Genomic DNA, 22024 nt, shown 5'->3' on the forward strand with positions numbered 1-22024 from the left:
CAATGAATGTCTCCCCTGCTCCTCCCCGCGCGTGCTCCAAAATCTCACACACACTCAGCCTTCCCTTGACACACGCGCGGCCAAGACGCACACGCAACATTTCAGGAGAGTGTGGGCTGACCAAGCCCCCACTCATTCCTTGGTCTTTAGCAAAGGCCCATGTGGCTCTTGATGGTATTGCATTTCCGATTTTGTATGCAATGGTAAAAAGGTCTCAAATCCTGAAACATTGATAGTATAGACCAAGAGTAAATACCACACCTCAAATGGCCCACCATTACCCATAGGTGGCGCTATAGGCCACGCCCAAAAGCACAAAGATACAAGGCTTTCTGGAATGGATAGGTTCACCAAGCCCCCTCCCTTCACGTATTGGCTTGAAAAAAGGCCCATGTGGATCTTGATGGTATTGCATTTCCGATTTTGTATGCAATGGTAAAAAGGTCTCAAAATCCTGAAACATAGATAGTATAGGCAAAGAAACAGTTTAACAAAAAGCCCATGTGGATCTTGTTGGTATTGCTTTTCCGATTTTGTATACAATGGTAAAAAGTTATAAAAATCCTGAAACATTGATAGTATAGACCAAGAGTAACTACCACACCACAAATGGCCCACTATTACCCATAGGTCTTCCCTTGACACACGCGCGGGCTTGGCAAGACGCACACGCAACATTTCAGGAGAGTGTGGGCTTACCAAGCCCCCACTCATTCCTTGGTCTTTTGCAAAGGCCTTGTGGATCTTGATGGTATTGCATTTCAGATTTTGTTTGCCATGGTAAAAAGTTCTCCAAATCCTGAAACATTGATAGTAAAGGCCAACAGTAACAACAACACTTTAACAAAAGCCCATGTGGATATTGTTGGTATATTTTTCCGATTTTGTATGCAATGGTAAAAAGTTAAAAACATCCTGAAACATTGATAGTATAGGCCAAGAGTAACTACCACACCACAAATGGCCCACCATTACCAATAGGTGTCGCTACAGGCCACGCCTTAAAGCACAAAGCACTTCACTTCTTGTGAAGATTAAAGCACTTCACTTCTTGGCTTGAAATAAAGGCCCTTGTGGATCTTGATGTTATTGCATTTCAGATTTGGTATCCCATTGGAAATTCTGCAGCATTGATTTTTCTATACAGTTACAATTTGTCAAGAATATACATTTTTCAATGGTTCGCAATGCTTTACATGTAAGCCAGTCAAACAAGTTCATATGAAGACTCTTGAGAATGTTTAGTACACAAATCTGAGAAAAAGTTGACTCTAAGATGAAAGGTCGATTTTTGGTGAATCTTTGAAACATGCATGCTTGGCTAATTTCTAGGGAAATTTACAATGAAATGTGTCCCCTGCTCCTCCCCGCGCATGCTCCAAATTCTCACACACTCATTCTTCCCTTGACACGCGCGGGCTTGGCAAGACATACACGCAACATATCAGGACTGTGTGGGCTGACCAAGCCCCAACTCATTCCTTGAATATCAGCATAGGCCCTTGAGGACCTTGGTGTCATTGCATTTCCTACTTTGTATGCAATAGTAAAAAGGTCTCCAAATCCTGACACATTGACAGTACAGGCCAAGAGTAACTACCACACTTTACCCAAAGCCCATGTGGATCCTGTTGGTATTGCATTTTCGATTTTATATGCAGTGGTAAAAAGTTTTTAAAATCCTGAAACATTAATAGTATAGGCCAAGAGTAACTACCACACCACAAATGGCCCACCATTACCCATAGGTGGCGCTACAGGCCACGCCTTAATGCATAAAGATACAAGGCTTTCTGGAATGGATAAGCTCACCAAGCCCCCTTCCTTCACTTACTGGCTTGAAATAAAGGCCCTTGTGGATCTTGATGGTATTGCATTTCAGATTTGGTATGCCATTGGTAATTCTGCAGCATACATTCTTCTATACAGTTACAATTTGTCAAGAATAAACATTGTTCAATGGTTTGCAGTGTTTGGAGGAATCCGCCATTACTGCTTGCAGTTATATTTATTATTATTATTCTTAAGACTGGGTGTCTATGGCAGGCCCTAGAAGCGCTTGGTCGAAAGTTGTGAAATTTGGCACACTCATTAGGGACAGTCCCCCGGTCCAAGTCACAAAGTTTCATGTCCCATACTTTGGCACTCTAGCGCCACCAACGGGTCAAAGTTGGAGTTGTGTTTACACACGCAACTTTTGAACCGTATGTCCCATTTTCAAAAATGAGGTACCATTGGATTCCCTGGATCAAGCCGAGTGCAATGCACACCATGGCGTCAATTTCCGGTTATATAGATTTTCCGCTATTTCCGGTTTTATCAAAAACCTTTAAAAGCCTACTCCTCCTACAAATTTTGTCAAATCTTCTTCAAAATTACCAGATATGATCTTCAGACCAAGCCTCACAAAAGTTATCGAAGGATATTTGATTTTCAAAACCGTTTGTCCGGTACAGCCAATCAAATTCTGCAGAAAAGCCGCCAAACAGGAAGTGAAGCCATATCTCAGCAGTTCTTTGAAGCAGTGACACCAAAGTTGGTACGCCTACTCGGAACTTTATTCTAAGGATGTTCTCCAAAAATGGTGTCATGTGACTAAAAGGGGGCGTGGCCGGAAGCATAAACGTGTTTTGGCTAATAACTGTTGAAGTGTTTACCTTAATAAAGTAATTTTTTGTCTCTTGATGTCTTGTGAGATATCAAGCCTGGCCATTGATAACTTTTCATAATAACCGAATTGACGCGGCCGCCATTTTGGATTTCATGGAAAATATCAATATTCATCATATTTTTAACATGTTTTTTTTTTCTCAAATCCTCTCAATCCTCTTAAACTTCTTCAACGTTCTTCTTCCTCAATCTTTCAGCTACAGCCACCATTTAAACTTTAAAATGATGAGAAAACACTAAACTATTGTTTCTGTAATTCAGCCTTTTGATATCTTTTCAACTTTTTTTAATATCACTGATTATGTTTCATTAGTTTTTCAAACCGTTTCTGAGATTTACATGGGTGTCTATGTGAGAGTCTAGAGTGCTGACTGAAACGCTTAGAGTGGAGGGGAGCTTCGAAATCAGTTTCAAAAAGTATTTCTAGTTTGCCAGCATTGCCACAATTTTCACTCTTCATGCTTCATTTTTGGATCAATAGATAGCTAATTATGTGTTGGTCGTAGACAGTTGTCTGTGGAATCCAACAAACTTACACATTTTTTCAGAGCCCCACGAAAGCGAGACAAAGTCCAACTCTCGCCCCATAGAGCCCAATGCAAATCTAGTGACACATTTCTCAGACAAAGCACAAGGACGACGATTTCTAAACTGCCAGTAGAGTCGTATTTCTTTCCGCACAGACATATAAAGGACATCTCTGGTTTCGGCAGAGTCTTGGGTCTCGGAAAATATCCTCATTTTTTTTATCGGACTTATAGTTTTGCGTCTAGGTTCACTTGTTTGAGGTGTGGATGCTAGGTAAATGTATATTATTCTCTCTGCCAAGCTTGTTAGCAATCATAGCTGCACCATCACCGTGGCAACCAAACAAACACGTTTGAGACCAATGTAAAATCTAGGGACACATTTCTCAGAAAAAGCACAAGGAAGACGATTTCTAAACTGCCAGTAGAGTCGTATTTCTGACCGCACAGACATATAAAGGACATCTCTGGTTTCGGCAGAGTCTTGGGTCTCGGAAAATATCCTAATTTTTTTTATACGACTTATAGTTTTGCGTCTAGGTTAACTTGTTTGAGGTGTGGATGCTAGGTAAATGTATATTATTCTGTCTGCCCAGCTTGTTAGCAATCCTAGCTGCACAATCACCGTGGCAACCAAACAAACACGTTTTTGAAACTGCTGGTAGAGTCCTATTTCTGACCGTACAGACATATAAAGGATATCTATGGTATGGTATAAGATTACCGCAAGAGCTGGATTTACTGCTTCATTTTGAAAACTAAGTCGATCATACGAGGTAAGACAAGTTTCTTCACATGTGTTATCAATATTGTCAACATTGTTCAAATTAAAAGTCAAACGTTTTTAGTTACGAAGCATTTATTTGTAGAACTACAGTAGGACTGGAGTGACGTGAGCAAAAAGAAAAACAATTTAGCTAATTTTGGGAAACCTGGATAATAAACATTAGCTAGGACCACCATGTACACTTTAAGCTAAATATTTATACCTTTTTGGGGCAATTTAGTCGATTGTGGAATATAGTAAAACCTTGGTAGTTACGCGGAGGAGTAACTACGCTGCTAGTTAGTTTTTCGACGTCACCCAATCGGTGCTTGTTGACAGGCAAGCAGCAAATCTCTTCTTATATCAACTTTTTGTGTGTGTGTGTGAAGTAAATAGTTACTAGCAATACTATGTCATATTTTAGCTAAACATCAGTAACGTTTTGGGCCAATGTTGTTGCTTCCGTACATTTGCCTTAGGTTGGGATAGGTAGGTTCAGAACTGCCTGGAAACTGGTGTGCTACTGTAGTTGGATAAGTTTAGCTTGTTGATTTTCTCATGTCATGAAACATCCTTCTATATTTTTGCAGATAGCTATACCCATCCATCATACAGACATGATTTTAGGATGTTTGTATCTTACTATTCGCAAGGAAGGTGTGAAAGGGCTGTCCACAGTTCAACATTATGGTTTATCGGATTTGGGAAGAACACACTGCAGGCTACCAATTTGATTTTTTTCTGTTGTAGAGGTGAAGGAAGACTATCGCTGCAAGAGGAGGAGGCAGCTGACTGTTGATTACCAGCACACAGGAGGAGGATCTACTGAACCAGGAACTGCTGGAGGAAGACCAGGACGATATGGAAAAATGAGATTGAACCTGATACCCAGCCAGGAACATCATCTGGGTATGTATCAATGTATATTATTTGTTTCTGTTTCCCATAAGACTAATACTCATAATAATCAGATTATTATGCTAAAACCTGTAGTCCCTCCTTTGTCGTCACTTCACACAACCCATATTCCCTAGAATGGAAAACATCCTGTAACACAGTGGTTCTCAAACCGGTCCTCAGGTACCACCTGTCCTGCATATGAGATGTTTTCCTGCTCCAACACACCTGATTCAAATAAATGGGTCGTTATCTAGCTCTGTAGAAGCCTGGTAACAAACATGCATTTGAATCAGGTGTGTTGGAGCAGGGAAACATCTAAAACATGCAGAACAGGTGGTATTTGAGGACAGGTTTGAGAACCACTGCCTGGCTATGCTAATCGTAAAAATAGGACTGAAAATAAAACAAGTAGTTTCTTGCGCGCCGAAATGTAATGGCAAACGACTTTGCTTGCTTTGCAATAGGAACTGTTTTCAGTTTTGGCAGTCATCTGAGTGTGACCAGTATCGCGACAAGGCGTAGATGAAAAAGGATGTGTTTATTGGTGTTGTCTTCCCCCTGCCTCTTTATCTCCCTGTCTTCTCCCTCTCTTCTCTCAACAGGGATTGCAGTTGAGTTTATGCATTTAAATATAACTTCTGCTTCGCAGTTATTTATAAAAAAAATGATTTACAGTAGATAGTTTGAAAGTTTGTTGTTGTATGTTTTGCTGAGATATCATTCCCCTCACAGTTTAATGTTCAAAACAAATAAAGTGTGTGTTTTATTGAACACATAAAATGCATATTTCAGTGGTGGTGTCCGTTATTTTCAGATGCAATTTATTGTATGCAAAGGTATTTGAGAAGTGGTCATGTGAAATGAATCTTGACATTCTAAATGCTTTAGCCTGTTTTCTCATTTATCACTAGAATGGTCATAACTTTTAAACAATACATTTATATCTGTCTGCTATTCTATATTGCCCACACAATTATGTAAGTGTCATACACTCAGGCAGCGGCGAAGCCGCCAAACGAGACGCAAGAGCCTATCTCAGCAACCATTCGTGCGATTGTCACCAAACTTGGGTTCCATCGTTCCCACGAGGAGCAGAGGAGGCCTGCAGTGTTATACCAGAAAAATAACTTTGAACTCTCAGTACTCTTGAACGCAAACATATATTTCAACCAAACTTGGTGTGTTGCATGAGTGCAACAGGTTATTGTGACTTAATTGTTGCGCAAGTGCTATGGAGGCCATGTCCTGCTCTGGACTGCTTGGCCCCTCCATTGCTGCTTGCAGCTATATTTAGGATTCCTCCGTAAGGAGGAAACCTATTGTTATTGGTGGTTTTATTATTTGTAATTCTTGTACCATGGGAGTCAATGGCAGCCCCTAGACCCCATCGACAACTTTTTGTGAAATTTGGCACACTCATTAAGGACAGTTTCTTCTATACCTACACCAAGTTTCATGTCTCCCATTAGACCACTCTAGCGCCACCAATGGGTCAAAGTTGGACTTGTGTTTACACACGCAACTTTTGAACCGTATGACTAATTTTCAAAAATGAGGTACCATTGGATTCCCTGGATCAAGCCGAGTTCAACGCACACCATGGCGTTAATTTCCGGTTATATAGATTTCCCGCCATTTCCGGTTTTATCAAAAACCTTTGAAAGCCTACTCCTCCTACAATTTTTGTCATATATTCTTCAAAATCACCAGAGATGATCTTCAAACCAAGCCTCACAAAAGTTATCAAAGGAATTTTGATCCTCATAACCGTCTGTCCGGTACAGCCAATCAAATTCATCAGAAAAGCCGCCAAACAGGATGTGAAGTCATGTCTCAGCAAATCTTTGAGATATCAACACTAAACTTGGTAGATCGGAGGAAGACACTACAACATATTACCATGTGCAAAGGCAAATTCATATCTCTAAAAATGATTGATATAAATCAAATTGAACTTATCGCTAACGCTAAAATAATGCTTTGCACATCAGCCAGTCAAAAACTGATACTCTGATTCAATCACAAGTTCATATGAAGACTCTTGAGAATGTTCATAACACAAATCTGTGAAAAAGTTGACTGTAAGATGAAAGGTCGATTTTTGGTGAATATTTGAAACATGCTTGCTTGGCTAATTTCTAGGCAAATTTCCAATGAATGTCTCCCCTGCTCCTCCCCGCGCGTGCTCCAAAATCTCACACACACTCAGCCTTCCCTTGACACACGCGCGGCCAAGACGCACACGCAACATTTCAGGAGAGTGTGGGCTGACCAAGCCCCCACTCATTCCTTGGTCTTTAGCAAAGGCCCATGTGGCTCTTGATGGTATTGCATTTCCGATTTTGTATGCAATGGTAAAAAGGTCTCAAATCCTGAAACATTGATAGTATAGACCAAGAGTAAATACCACACCTCAAATGGCCCACCATTACCCATAGGTGGCGCTATAGGCCACGCCCAAAAGCACAAAGATACAAGGCTTTCTGGAATGGATAGGTTCACCAAGCCCCCTCCCTTCACGTATTGGCTTGAAAAAAGGCCCATGTGGATCTTGATGGTATTGCATTTCCGATTTTGTATGCAATGGTAAAAAGGTCTCAAAATCCTGAAACATAGATAGTATAGGCAAAGAAACAGTTTAACAAAAAGCCCATGTGGATCTTGTTGGTATTGCTTTTCCGATTTTGTATACAATGGTAAAAAGTTATAAAAATCCTGAAACATTGATAGTATAGACCAAGAGTAACTACCACACCACAAATGGCCCACTATTACCCATAGGTCTTCCCTTGACACACGCGCGGGCTTGGCAAGACGCACACGCAACATTTCAGGAGAGTGTGGGCTTACCAAGCCCCCACTCATTCCTTGGTCTTTTGCAAAGGCCTTGTGGATCTTGATGGTATTGCATTTCAGATTTTGTTTGCCATGGTAAAAAGTTCTCCAAATCCTGAAATATTGATAGTAAAGGCCAACAGTAACAACAACACTTTAACAAAAGCCCATGTGGATATTGTTGGTATATTTTTCCGATTTTGTATGCAATGGTAAAAAGTTAAAAACATCCTGAAACATTGATAGTATAGGCCAAGAGTAACTACCACACCACAAATGGCCCACCATTACCAATAGGTGTCGCTACAGGCCAAGCCTTAAAGCACAAAGCACTTCACTTCTTGTGAAGATTAAAGCGCTTCACTTCTTGGCTTGAAATAAAGGCCCTTGTGGATCTTGATGTTATTGCATTTCAGATTTGGTATCCCATTGGAAATTCTGCAGCATTGATTTTTCTATACAGTTACAATTTGTCAAGAATATACATTTTTCAATGGTTCGCAATGCTTTACATGTAAGCCAGTCAAACAAGTTCATATGAAGACTCTTGAGAATGTTTAGTACACAAATCTGAGAAAAAGTTGACTCTAAGATGAAAGGTCGATTTTTGGTGAATCTTTGAAACATGCATGCTTGGCTAATTTCTAGGGAAATTTACAATGAAATGTGTCCCCTGCTCCTCCCCGCGCATGCTCCAAATTCTCACACACTCATTCTTCCCTTGACACGCGCGGGCTTGGCAAGACATACACGCAACATATCAGGACTGTGTGGGCTGACCAAGCCCCAACTCATTCCTTGAATATCAGCATAGGCCCTTGAGGACCTTGGTGTCATTGCATTTCCTACTTTGTATGCAATAGTAAAAAGGTCTCCAAATCCTGACACATTGACAGTACAGGCCAAGAGTAACTACCACACTTTACCCAAAGCCCATGTGGATCCTGTTGGTATTGCATTTTCGATTTTATATGCAGTGGTAAAAAGTTTTTAAAATCCTGAAACATTAATAGTATAGGCCAAGAGTAACTACCACACCACAAATGGCCCACCATTACCCATAGGTGGCGCTACAGGCCACGCCTTAATGCATAAAGATACAAGGCTTTCTGGAATGGATAAGCTCACCAAGCCCCCTTCCTTCACTTACTGGCTTGAAATAAAGGCCCTTGTGGATCTTGATGGTATTGCATTTCAGATTTGGTATGCCATTGGTAATTCTGCAGCATACATTCTTCTATACAGTTACAATTTGTCAAGAATAAACATTGTTCAATGGTTTGCAGTGTTTGGAGGAATCCGCCATTACTGCTTGCAGTTATATTTATTATTATTATTCTTAAGACTGGGTGTCTATGGCAGGCCCTAGATGCGCTTGGTCGAAAGTTTTGAAATTTGGCACACTCATTGAGGACAGTCCCCTGGTCCAATTCACAAAGTTTCATGTCCCATGCTTCGGCACTCTAGCGCCACCAACGGGTCAAAGTTGGAGTTGTGTTTACACACGCAACTTTTGAACCGTATGTCCCATTTTCAAAAATGAGGTACCATTGGATTCCCTGGATCAAGCCGAGTGCAATGCACACCATGGCGTCAATTTCCGGTTATATAGATTTTCCGCTATTTCCGGTTTTATCAAAAACCTTTAAAAGCCTACTCTTCCTACACATTTTGTCAAATCTTCTTCAAAATTCCCAGACATGATCTTCAGACCAAGCTTCACAAAAGTTATCGAAGGATATTTAATTTTCAAAACCGTTTGTCCGGTACAGCCAATCAAATTCTGCAGAAAAGCCGCCAAACAGGAAGTGAAGCCATATCTCAGCAGTTCTTTGAGGCAGTGACACCAAAGTTGGTAGGCCTACTCAGAACTTTATTCTAAGGATGTCCTCCAAAAATTGTGTCATGTGACTAAAAGGGGGCGTGGCCGGAAGCATAAACGTGTTTTGGCTAATAACTGTTGAAGTGTTTACCTTAATAAAGTAATTTCTTTGTCTGTTGATGTCTTGTGAGATATCAAGCTTGACCATCGATAATATTTCATAACAACCAAATTGACGCGGCCGCCATTTTGGATTTCATGGAAAAGTGTAAAAACCTTTTACACGCCCCAAATTTCGTCCAATGTTTACTAAATTTGGCACAGATGATCTTCAAACCAAGCTTCACAAAGGTGTCTGATGGATTTTCAAATTTTCGAAACCGTTTGTTCGGTAGAGCCGATCAAAGGCGGCGGCGAAGCCACAAAAGACACGTTAGAGCGTAACTCAGCAACCATTTTAGCGATAGTCACCGAACTTGGGTTCCATCGTTCCAAAGAGGAGCAGAGGAGGCCTGTGGTGTTATACCAGAAAAAAACACTTTAAACACTCAGTACTTTGGAACGCAAACAGATATTTCAACCAAACTTGGTGTGTTGCATGAGTGCAACAGGTTGTTGTGACTTAATTGTTGCGCAAGTGCTATGGAGGCCATGTCCTGCTCTGGACTGCTTGGCCCCTCCATTGCTGCTTGCAGCTATATTTATTATTACACTTCTTCTGTCATTGGAGTCTATGGCAGCCCCTAGAACCGTATGGTAAAAAGTTGTGAAATTTGGCACACTTATTAAGCACAGTCCCCTCTTTATATTCACCAAGTTTCATGTCTCTCATTGGAGCACTCTAGCGCCACCAACTGGTCAAAGTTGGACTTGTGTTTACACACGTAACTTTTGAACCGTATGACCGATTTTCAAAAATGAGGTACCATTGGATTCCCTGGATCAAGACGAGTTCAACACACCCTATGACGCCAATTTCCGGTTATATAGATTTTCCACCATTTTGAATTTTAAGGAAACACGTTTTTTCGATTCAACTACTTTTATTTTTTTCAAATCTTCCCCAGAATTGGCACACATTATCATCAGACCAACCCTCACAGAAGTTATCAAAGGATATTCGATTTTCAAAACCGTTTGTCCGGTACAGCCAATCAAAATCGGCAACAAAGCAACCAAACAGGAAGTTGGGTCATATCTCAGCTAATCTTTGAGAAATCAACACCAAACTTAATATGATGACTCGGAACCCTCTTCTGAGGCTGTCCAATTAATTTGGTGTCATGTGATCACTGGGCGTGGCCGCAGGAAGCAAAAATGTGTTTTGGCCAATAACTGTTGATTTGTTTGCTTTTATTAAGTGATTCCTTTGTCTCATGATATGTTGGGACATCCCGTATGGGATACATGATAACTTGTGATAATAGCCGAATTGATCCGGCCGCCATTTTGAATTCATTGAAAAACGTTTTTTCTTTACTCCTCTTACACATGTTGTCCAATCTTCACCAAATTTGGCAGAGAGTATCTTCAGTCCAAGCCTCACAAAGGGTTTCACATGATTTTTTGATTTTCAGAACCGTTTGCCCGGTACAGGCAGTCAAATTTGCCATTAATCCAGCCAACAGGAAGTTGGGTCGTATCTCGGCAAATCTTTGATGGATTCACACCAAACTTGCTGCATGCACTCGGAACCCTGTTCTGAGGATTTCTAAAGTGTTTTATGGTTCATTTGACAGCTTGGCCACCACATTGCTGCTTGCAGCTATATTTATTATTATTATTCTAGTAATTTATCTCATGAACACATTGGTAAAAAGTTTTGAAATTTGGCATATTGATACAACATTTCACAACTACGGCCGCCCAAACGTCCGATTTTCTAAGCGATAGCATTTCCACCCCATTGCTCAAATTCTTCTGAAACTTGGTGTGCATGCCTTATTTCTCATGGCGAACAAAAAAGCTCCAAGGAGCCGTAAGGTCCGCCTGATCGATTTTCCTGTACAGTGATGATTTGGGAAAACCTTCAAAGTTCCTCTTCTCTTGAACCAAAGGTCTAATTAACTTGAGATTTTGTAGAGATATGTATCATTGACGTATTTAAAAACGTTACTTATAGCAATTGAATAAAATACTAAATAGCTGAAAGGGGTGTATTTATGTAAATTTCCATATTGCCTCAATATGTTTGTGTCACTAAATCAAAGTTCATTTTGAATGATGGGTTTTCAAACCTAATAGGCTTTAAGGTGACACGCCCATGAAGTACCATAAACAATTTCACCTTGATATGTCAAACTATGACTAAATTACAGCTGTTTGAACTTGGACCAAATCTGACAATGCTTGCCATTGGAGAAACAGCTTTTTTTTTGTTCAGTAACTGAACGTGCCAATACACAACACTGAGAATAGCTCAACGAGCTGGAACGGTGACCTGCAAAGTACAAGGTCGTAGGTTCAAATCCAGCAACACTGAATCTGTCGTAAATTTGAATACATGTTTAGTTAAACAGGATGACATCGTTCTGAAGTACCATGCGCAATTTCACCTTGATATGTCAAAAAATCATTGAATTACAGCTGTTTAAGCTTTGGCCAAATCGAACAAGCCATGCTACAGGATATACATCTTTTTTGGGGGGGACAGAAACTGATCTGAATTTCTCAGCCTTGCGGGTAGCTCAATGGGTTGAAGCGTTGTACTGCAAAGCGTAATGCCACGGGTTCAAATCCAGGCACAGTCTTTTGGCCTGTCATAATTTTGATTATTTGTTTAGTTAAACAGGCAGACATCATTCTGAAATACCATAATTTCATGCAATTTAACCTTGAAATGTCAAACTTTTCTTAACCTTTGTCCCAAAGCTGACAAAAAACTAATACTCATATCACGCAGTCGGAGCACTGCTAGATAATCAGCGTCAGATCCCTTGGGTACCCAGCATGCAGTGCGGCATGTCCAAAAACGCAAAGACTTGTGGAAAATAGTTTGGTTACAACAGTCTTGCGAGGGATTTCATGTGTTGTGTTCGTTCAATTATATGTTTGTAATGTTATTGTTGGTTAGTTAATATAATCTTGTTGGTCAACCTGATTGTGTATGTTCTGTAGTTTAATCGGACCAGAGAGTCGGCTGCTAAACCGTTACAGGCTATTCTTGCAAGGAGCTGAATATGAACGCTGCCCTAGCCCAGTTTCCCACATGACTTTAGTTAGTTGTGCATTGTCTGAGAGTTTGGAATTGTTTTAGGCCAAACATGAAGTCGTTTTGCTCTCTTGTTGTCCAAGTCTCGATCTTCTGCAATGTACATGTTTATAATATTTTGCCATTTTGCGGAGGAACCCGCATCGCTGCTTGCAGCTATATTCTATTTGGGGTGTGCTTGCCTTCGGCGAGCACAAACCATTGTTATCTCACATATATATTATTTATTATTTATTGTTTCTTTTCGCCCCCCTAAGGATGCCTCAATATTTGGACTACATAGACAACGGCGATGTCAAAAGGTTTGTCTCGGTAGCGATTGCGTTGGTTGTATTGGGATTTACGTTCCATTGCACGGTTTAAGTAGAAATTACGTTTTTGTGGCGAAAAGTGAAGCTAACGGTGGCTAACTTGCTAGCCACAATCACTGACGCCACTAACGTCACTAACGTCACGAAACTCGCGTGACTATCTCTAGCAGAACAATAGTTTCGCATCTGTTAACTTGGGGGATACTAGTCTGCAAGGCAGCTGCAGAAACGCCACAAACAAAGAGGCCAGGGTGATATTTAATCATTTTACTTTGTGATGTGAAACATAATTGTGAAATGTAATGTACAATATTAGCTGATATTTATTAAGTAAGTAGGCCCACATCTACTTTCGGAAACGGTAGTCTACTATTTCACTGAAGCATTAGCATCATGACATTAGCCTCTGTTGCTTGGGCAACACATACTACAGTGGTCATGATGCATCTGTTTTTAATCGTTGAAATAAACATTCCTCACAAATACGTTTTTGTTGTAGGATTTATTTTGACATTAATAAACGATTTGTTGGTGAAATGACCATTACCTGTGGTTTCATATCAGTGTGGCGGCTCACTGCAACGCTGTAGCCTACCCGAGACACTAATGAGTAGCTAACAAAAACATCTCCACAGCTGTTTAGGAAGTCAAACGGCGACGGAACATGTTCGGCTTTCCCCTTACTCAAAAGTTTTTCAATAGGTGAAAGTATCTGACTACTAACCTGAACTTTATTGCCACAGCCTAAACTTTGTCAATGTCAAAACTTTGTCTGTTCATGAAAATAATTAATGTCAGCCTGCTTCAGCCTTGCTTTGCTGTAGGATATACATTTCACTAGGTCTTGCAGCGCTGCTTGATTTACTGAAATTATTATGAAATGTTATGTTTTACTAGCCATTTGCCTTCTTAAGCAAATCACAGTATTTCCCACCCCTCATAGTGTAACTGAGACGACCGTAAATAGCCTAAGTCATCTTTCAAGTAATAAGCCCCCCTTTGAAGTGTTGAGCAGGAAATTAGCTGGTCTGTAGAGATCTTGGGTTGGTGGTTTTACTGATGCAGAATTCGCTCAAATAAAATCGATAGACGTAATGAGTGGCACATAACGTGAAGTAGGCCTAACATTGCATTTTATTTTGTTTGAGTTTTAATAACTTGTCCAGTGCATTGGGGCAAGTAGCACTAGCCTAAATTGATCTTCCAGACTTGCCGTACAAAAAAAATCCACTCTTCCCGGACATGCCTTAGCTACATGGCTAGACTGTTGACACAGATCAGAATCCATCATATCTTGGACACTCAAAATCAGCAAATCTTGCAGCCAAATCAAGTAGCCTATATATATAGGCCTTTATATGGCTACAAACTTCTGGTCGGTTTCTAGCTGGCTACTTGTTACCAAGTTACAACTTTGTTGCAGGGGCATTCTTTCTCGTCCACATTGCGAGCTAACAGTGTCCGGTAATGATGTTGCTATAAATAATGATGTTAAACCGAGACCACTAAGCTCTCAAAGAAAATGTAAGGTCAAAGAAACAAAAGAAAGGTTTGAGGTTACTCTGAAAATTATTAATAAAATAGGCTTCTAATAATAAAACTGCTAAATCCTTCTCTAACTAGGCTCCTCTATCATGCATAATGAAACTTAACATTTTTTAAGTAATCAATAAGCCTGCGCTGCCCTCATTACTCAAATGATGCCGTTCAGGGCGTTCAAATTACATAATAGGACGATAATAGGAGGATAATAGGACATAATAGGGCAACCAACAAGTTGTTTATATCTGATTACAATTTAATAAGTTATCTAGCGCTGCATCTTCATGAGCTACATTTGGCCTCCTTCTCTTCCAACCAACCAGTATCACCTCTCCTCCATCTGAGTGATGCATGTCATTTTTACAAACTTATTATCAAGGGAACACAATGGTCAGAACTGTAGTCATACACTTAAATGCTTTTTGAAATATGTAAACACCAGGAGAGTATGGGCAGCTGGGGCAGCCGCAAGCACACCCTCACAATTTCCCCAGAACTTGTATGCTCTCTAGTTTTATATTGTTATCTTTCTTCTTATGCTATAATTGTTCTTATTCTGCAGCCGTGGGCGCACATTTATCATCACGCATGGTTTTAGTATTCCTTTGAGTGTCAGATATAACTTTCCCTGACGCGGCTGCAGTGAGTGTTTGGTCGCTAAGAAGGCTGTTAAGAGTGGGTCAGGCTGATCTTACATTTCCTTCTTAGTGAAAGATCTTCTTAAGCTAAGAACGACTCTGGGAAACACGTCCTTCTTTCACAGCGCTCTTAAGAGCGCTCCTAAGCTCTTAGCGCTTAAGAGCTTCTTAACGAATCTGGGAAACGTGGCCATTATCATGACCTACATGACCCAAATACCAACACCAGTTACAACTTACTTGTATGCCTACTTTCTGAAGCCCCATACAGTATAGACCAACTATCACCCTACGTCACACAACTGTCAAGCAGGCTCAACTGCGCATGTCGGTTGCAAAAGACAAACTTCTCTACGGTCTTACACTTAGAGTGTCGATCAGGTCATCATATATCTATTATATATTAACTGTAAAACTGTAAAAATATGAACTTTGTGACATGTCGTGAAGACATGGTTTCCGCTTGACTATGCGGTCTCTACCGGGCGACATTCTCACTCAAATTTCAAGACTTTCGTGACCCAAATAAAAATTCTGATGCGACAGATCAATGGGTAATCGCTTTCTCTCTTAAAGACTGTCCTCCTCAATCTTTTTGGTCTTTTTAAATCAGACTATTTGTATAATCCGTGTGGTCCTTTTGCCATTTAAAATGCTATCTTTTCCCTGTTTTTTTCTGCAACCACATTGCGCGCGCATCCCGAATGTTTACTAACAAATAATTGGTCTATATGTATGTACATACAGTACACATCTATATAGGTCATTCTCATTAAATCCTTTTTTAATAGATTTCAAATATGACAATTTTCAAAAGCCATTAATGCGGTAATTTTCTTTTGAAACTTAAAAAACAAGGTTTTAGGTAATTGATACTATTAATCTCAAAACATATATTGACAATATATCACATTTATATCACATTTTACCAAACAGGTCCTAAGAAAATCTCATTGTAAATGTATTTATTTCATTTGACTGATTTTTCTCATTACCGCAACAGTTCCTTTAATCTACAACTAGTTTTTTCTAATATTTCAAGGAAACCTGACATATTTTAAGTTATGCTGCAAAATTGCGGTTAGGGAATCGGGCTAGTAATCTGAAGGTCGCCGGTTCGATTCCCGGCCACACCAAATTACGTTGTGTCCTTGGGCAAGGCACTTCACCCTATTTGCCTCGGGGGAATGTCCCTGTACTTACTGTAAGTCGCTCTGGATAAAAGCGTCTGCTAAATGACTAAATGTAAATGTAAATATTCTTCAAACTAAATTGAAAAGCTAAATATGATTTGTTAGTTAATTAATTAACTTCTCATTTATCAATTGTTTTGGTAATGATATACATGTTTCGGAAATGAGGGTTATGATTGCGGCAATGAGAATTAGTCAAATAGATTTTTTTAATTCCAGCATTAGTAAGATAATTGAACTATTTCAAAAGCAAGGACAGCTGCAAAGAAACACCTTAACTCACAAACATTTGAAATGGAAAAAAAAACTAAATTTCAGCTCAGCTCAAAACTTTATTTTGTTTGAAAGCAAGAATATACAAGATGCAATATACAGCACAATAACAAAAATGTTTTGTAAAACGTTTTACAAACATAATTTTCACCAGAATTTAACTTAATACATTATTTAAATATACATTTTGCTTAAAATAAATTGTGAAAGTGAAAGAAAATACAATTTAAGAAATGAATTAATAAAAAACTCTATTACAAATGTTATTAAATAGGCCGATTGAAGCAAATATTAAACTTTGTGCTTAGATCGACTGCCCCTGAATTTCAATTGCAAAGAATTTCAATTCATATATTCTGGTCAAAAACAGGTAGGCCTATACAAAATTAATCAAACATACATACACACTTACACACACATATACATACATACATAAAAACAGAACACAAACAATCATGACAAAATGTGAAACAAGCGTTGACTTATAGAACCTCCACACATATGTTTTAGACATGTTTCTTCGTGTGTTTAGCCCAGATCTCAGTCGCAACACTGAAATGACGTGCAGAGGATGTGGCAGGTAGTGGCTCCGGGATGATACATTTGATGTCATCAAAGTAGTACCACACTTTCTCTCCATCGTATCTTATTGTCGGAATGTAGAACTTGTTCTCTCCAGCACAATTCATTGTGTCCACCTCGTACTGATCTCCCATAATCTGTAGAGGAAATAGAACAGATAAAAAGGTACAGAATAGTACTCGGGATTTATCATTAACATGGAGTGTCCATGTAACTCCAACTAAAGTTCCACATACCTTTGTGATGGTGCCAGGAAAAAGTTCTGCATCATATTCAACATGGCACCACTTTCCCACTTCTAAAACTGGTTCTGGCTCCTTCTCTGGCTCCCTCTCCTTCTCTGTCTCCACATTTTCCCCTTTTATGAAATTGAACTCTTTCGGGAAAAAGCAGCCACATGCACCGCCACAAAAGCAGGACACTTCTCGGGTCTGGATAACCCCTGGTTTTGTCGATGTCAGCTAATGATTAGCAAAAAGTTTTGGGGTGAGATTCAACTCAGAGATTTAACTTAGTGGCACATCATCAATAATTTGATTTGATAACATATCTTCAATGTACATGCAGAGTAGTTAAGCGAACTAATGACAATTAAACTTGCTGAAGTTTTTATCACATTAACCTACCTGATGTATCTTCATGGTCCCGGTCACCGTTTTCAGTGATGGAGGAATCAGTTCAAGGCCTGAGTTAATCTCATCTGCCGTCACCATGAACAGCCTCACTGATAAATGCTCTGCAAGCTGTGTAAACAGAGTGTTTGCATCTGGGATGTTAGTTCCATATGCAACAATCCTGTCTGCCAGGTTCTTGAGGGCCACTCCCACCCTATCAGGGGCTCCCTTGCCATGCAATGCCTCTGTGAAATTCCAGCTGACATATTGAAACCCCCTCATGAAAGGCACTGTTGAGGCCAGGTAGAACGCCGTTTTGTTGCGGTACTGGGAGGTGGGTCCATCTGAAATGAATATTCCTGACTGCTGGATGCTCCTCTCGGATCGCCTTCAGCACAGGATCAAGATGAGCCCATGTTCCAATGGCATGATGCTTCAGGCAAGCTGACAGGGAGGCAAAAGACTCCACGCGTCCACCGCTCAGGTACTTGACCCCAGTATGAAGCGTAACCTGCTGGTTTCCCCCACCAAAGTGGGTGTCTTTCACTTCCCTACTGTACTTGCAGCTGTAGTTTTCACTGTAGTCAATGTGCACAACCACATCCTTCTCGGTCAGGCTCTCCCGGAGTGACTGAAGTCTCTGAAATTGGTGCTGGATGTTAAACAGATGGATGTTGAACTTGCTAACATGCTCCTGAGCAAGGTCAGCAAGCTTTTCTATCGAAGTGTGCTTCTTTTCAAGTATGGTGTTTTTGACTTCAATCTCTTCCAGTGCACCATTGCTGCCTTTTTTTGTCACTGGAACGGTACGGGTGACCCACTCATCCCAGGAAATTATGTTTCCTTTGGTAGACTGATCGATGGCTGTAGGGAAGGTTTGTTCTTTACATTGCATGCACCTTCTGTACATGTATTCCATGTTTTTTGTACTGCAGACACATGACTCAATGATCTGATGTACATTAGGACTTGCAATAATGCCCAGTTGGTGAAGTTTCCTGATCTTAAAATTGATGTTCTCATGGCTTTTACATGCACATGTTTCTCTTTGTGAGATATTTGGTTTGATAATCCAGAAGGGCTTTAGTCTGCAGAATTGAGCCCTGGTCAGCGTGTTTCGTGGATACTGACGTATAAACTTTTAATGGAGTCTCTCCAATGTATCATTTAAGGCCCTCTTCCGGTATACTTGACCTTTCTTGCGGGCCTCCCCAGTTTTGCCATTAATTATGGTAGAGTTGTCATCCTGGTGCAAGAAACGGCTGACAAGATGTCCCATCAGCCGTCTCTGGCTGTTGTTGGTCAGGGTCTTGGGGTCTCACCGGTGGGTAGCTCTTTTGTGACCAGTGGTTTGGGCTGGACCTCTTTTTTTTTCTTGGAGCCTTCTAAGCTGTTTCTTTAAATTACTAATTGTTCTGGCCTTGATTTCCATCTTATCTTTACTCACCCTCAACTTTGACCTCGGTGAGGTTATGGTTGCCTTCCTTTTTCTTCCCGCTTTGGGGGTGGAGGTCTGCACTGGAGTCGAGCAGTTAAACAGCAGTTGTGGGGGACTTGGTGCTACCTGTACATCATGTACCTGTACAGCATCTGGCTCATTGATGGAGGGAGGGGTCAAATTCAAAATTGCATTCATGAATTTCTTCTTAGCATAATACTTTGCCGAATCTTTTCTCCATAGTTTTTTTTTTTCATGTTTGATGGTAAGAAATCCGTTTTTTTCATTATTCCATGTTGTTTTCTCTGATACCTGAAAGTGCAATATTTGTTATATGACTTAAGTTTCCCTCTACAGTAGAGGTATTGTAGTTCTACAATACAATGCCATTTGACTAATTGCTTTATATAATACCACAACAAATGTTGAGTGAGTGAGTGAGTGAGTGAGTGAATGGGTGAATGATCAGTGTATAACAACCAATGGGACTCACTACAACTAAATAAACATGCAATATCAGCTTCTGTACTCCTCCAGGAGTTCTGGGTTGCTGTATATCCTCTCTCTATGCTTTTTTAATCTAGCACTTGCTGCAGCTTTATTTTTTACACTAGCTTTAACCCATATGCTAATCAATTCAAAGATAGACTTGTAGTTGGCGCTACAAGCATTACAATGCCCAACTAAAATGGCACTATTAGATGTAATTTATTTACAGGGTTTCCCGCAGAAAATGTGTTAATAAAGGTGGTAGAGGGGGGGGGGGGGGGGGGGTGCCAGCATACGGGAGGGTAGTTTGTACGATAGCCTAATGAAGGGAGACTGTCGTTTTGGAATGGAATGGAGAAAACAGGACAGGGTAACACGGCGGATATCGCTATTTTTCCGTTTTTCTTTACAACGTAGTTAAGGCGGCCGGCGTGTGTTGCTTACACAACTTTAACTATAAAGTGCTGCGGGAAACCCTGATATATATATATATATATAATTATTTTATAATTTACACATTGGGGGCCTACTATATTTAATCATAAATTATATATATATATATATATATATATATATATATGTAATCATAAACCTGTAGGTGGCGCTATATGCTCTTACAATACCAATATATAAAAAAAAATTACATACTCACTTAAACACCAAAAACTAATCTAAAAATGAATGAATTCTCACTACCGCAACAACAATTCTCACTACCGCAACAGGCATCACAGTGTTGCGGTAAATGAGATATGTGTTGCGGAGGATGAGAGGAGCTAGCATATTTTGCTAACAATGGAGAAGCCATTATGACTAAGCAAAAAATAAATAATGGTTCAACTTAGCTACCTTTATATTGATCAAATATTTATAATAAATGCTTCTTTCTAACAAGTAATATTTCATGTTGCGGTAATGAGAATCAATGATGTTGTGTACAGGGGATAAAGAGGGAAGTTTTCATTTTAAAGTAAGACAAATTGAAGAGACTTATATTACCTGGTATCCATCTTGTAGGTTCTCTTCTTTGTGATGCATCTTGGGAAATTAAAACGTTATTTAAAAAATACTTGTAGTCTTTACAGGAACAAGAATAATGTTGCGGAGGATGAGAACTGCACCCATGGACACCGTGTTTTTCCACACAGTTTTATTTGGGGAAAGTAAAACTGTATTACGCAGCCCATTTTATATTTTTACAATACATAATAAACAATATACATATTGTTTTATAAATTTTATTCTCATTTATCTTATCTAAAATACAGTAAAATAACCTCTGAAATGAAAGGGGACCCGTTGCGGTAATGAGAATTTTTGCAAAAAATGTATAAAATACAATAATAATGAACTTTTATGCATAAATCACATACTGTGCATGAAAGAGCACAACAGTATCTTTAATATTATGTTTTTAAATTTGACTGAAGTGTGACATTTATTTTAAAAAGATCACAGCCATTGTAAATCATTGGTTTTGTGAGAATCACCCATATGTATTTCTTTCTTTCTTGATGTACATATACAATATATGTCAAGTCATTTTTATTTATAGAGCACATTTAAATGCCGACCAAAGTGCTTTACAATATCATCAAATAGGGCAAAACAACAATTAACTAGAGAAGGTACAATTTCTGGGGAAATTGTATGGTGTGCTTGTTTGCGTCGGTTGCAGATGGGTCCGTTTTCCCTTCTAGTGATATTTTCAAGCATTTAGCCTATTCATATTGCATAATTCATTAAGAACACCCTTTAAAAAAACGAACCGCCTTTGAAACAGGTGAACCCCCTTTGGAACAAGCTACTGTAACAGCGTTGTCACTGGCAGTATTTAAGATGGAATTGCGATTCAAACAGTACCGTCTGTTAACTGAAAATATGCCCCCCAAAACGTAAATACGTTTGACATTAATTTAGGGGGTCATTTAGGGCTAATTCAAAAGAAGTTTGCTAGAGGCAAGTTGGCTGCTGTTGCTAGCCACACTTTTCCGATTGTTTGAAAGCGCCGGAAATGAGAATGTTTTTTTTTGACATAAAGTGTAGCCATGGCTGTGGCATTGAAGGCAGTACAGTAGCCTACTACTACTACACACTGCCAGTGGGCGAGCCGAATCTGACGGCTAAAGTCAAAACAAGATGCGGTCTCACTCAAATTCCAAGTTTGACACAAATCACAAAAATATGCTGACCCGCTGGCTGTCTTCGCAATC

General features: G+C 39.7%; 1 long non-coding RNA gene and 1 pseudogene across 2 annotated transcripts; one reads left to right on the forward strand and one right to left on the reverse strand.

Annotated features, from left to right (window-relative positions):
* Positions 1-2895: 2895 nt before the first annotated feature.
* Positions 2896-5647, forward strand: LOC146260393 (uncharacterized). Its single transcript, XR_014729554.1, has 2 exons — positions 2896-3973; positions 4714-5647. It is a non-coding gene; the product is annotated as an uncharacterized LOC146260393 (long non-coding RNA).
* An 11100-nt stretch (positions 5648-16747) lies between these two features.
* Positions 16748-20821, reverse strand: LOC146260394 (uncharacterized; annotated as a pseudogene). The gene is made up of 4 exons (XR_014729553.1): positions 20811-20821; positions 17897-19892; positions 17507-17731; positions 16748-17407 (listed from the first exon to the last, which is right to left on the reverse strand). The product of XR_014729553.1 is annotated as an uncharacterized LOC146260394 (transcript).
* Between the last annotated feature and the right edge of the window lie 1203 nt (positions 20822-22024).

Source organism: Hypomesus nipponensis, chromosome 13, assembly GCF_054491055.1.
Source record: "Hypomesus nipponensis isolate SF chromosome 13, ASM5449105v1, whole genome shotgun sequence".
NCBI lineage: Eukaryota > Metazoa > Chordata > Actinopteri > Osmeriformes > Osmeridae > Hypomesus > Hypomesus nipponensis.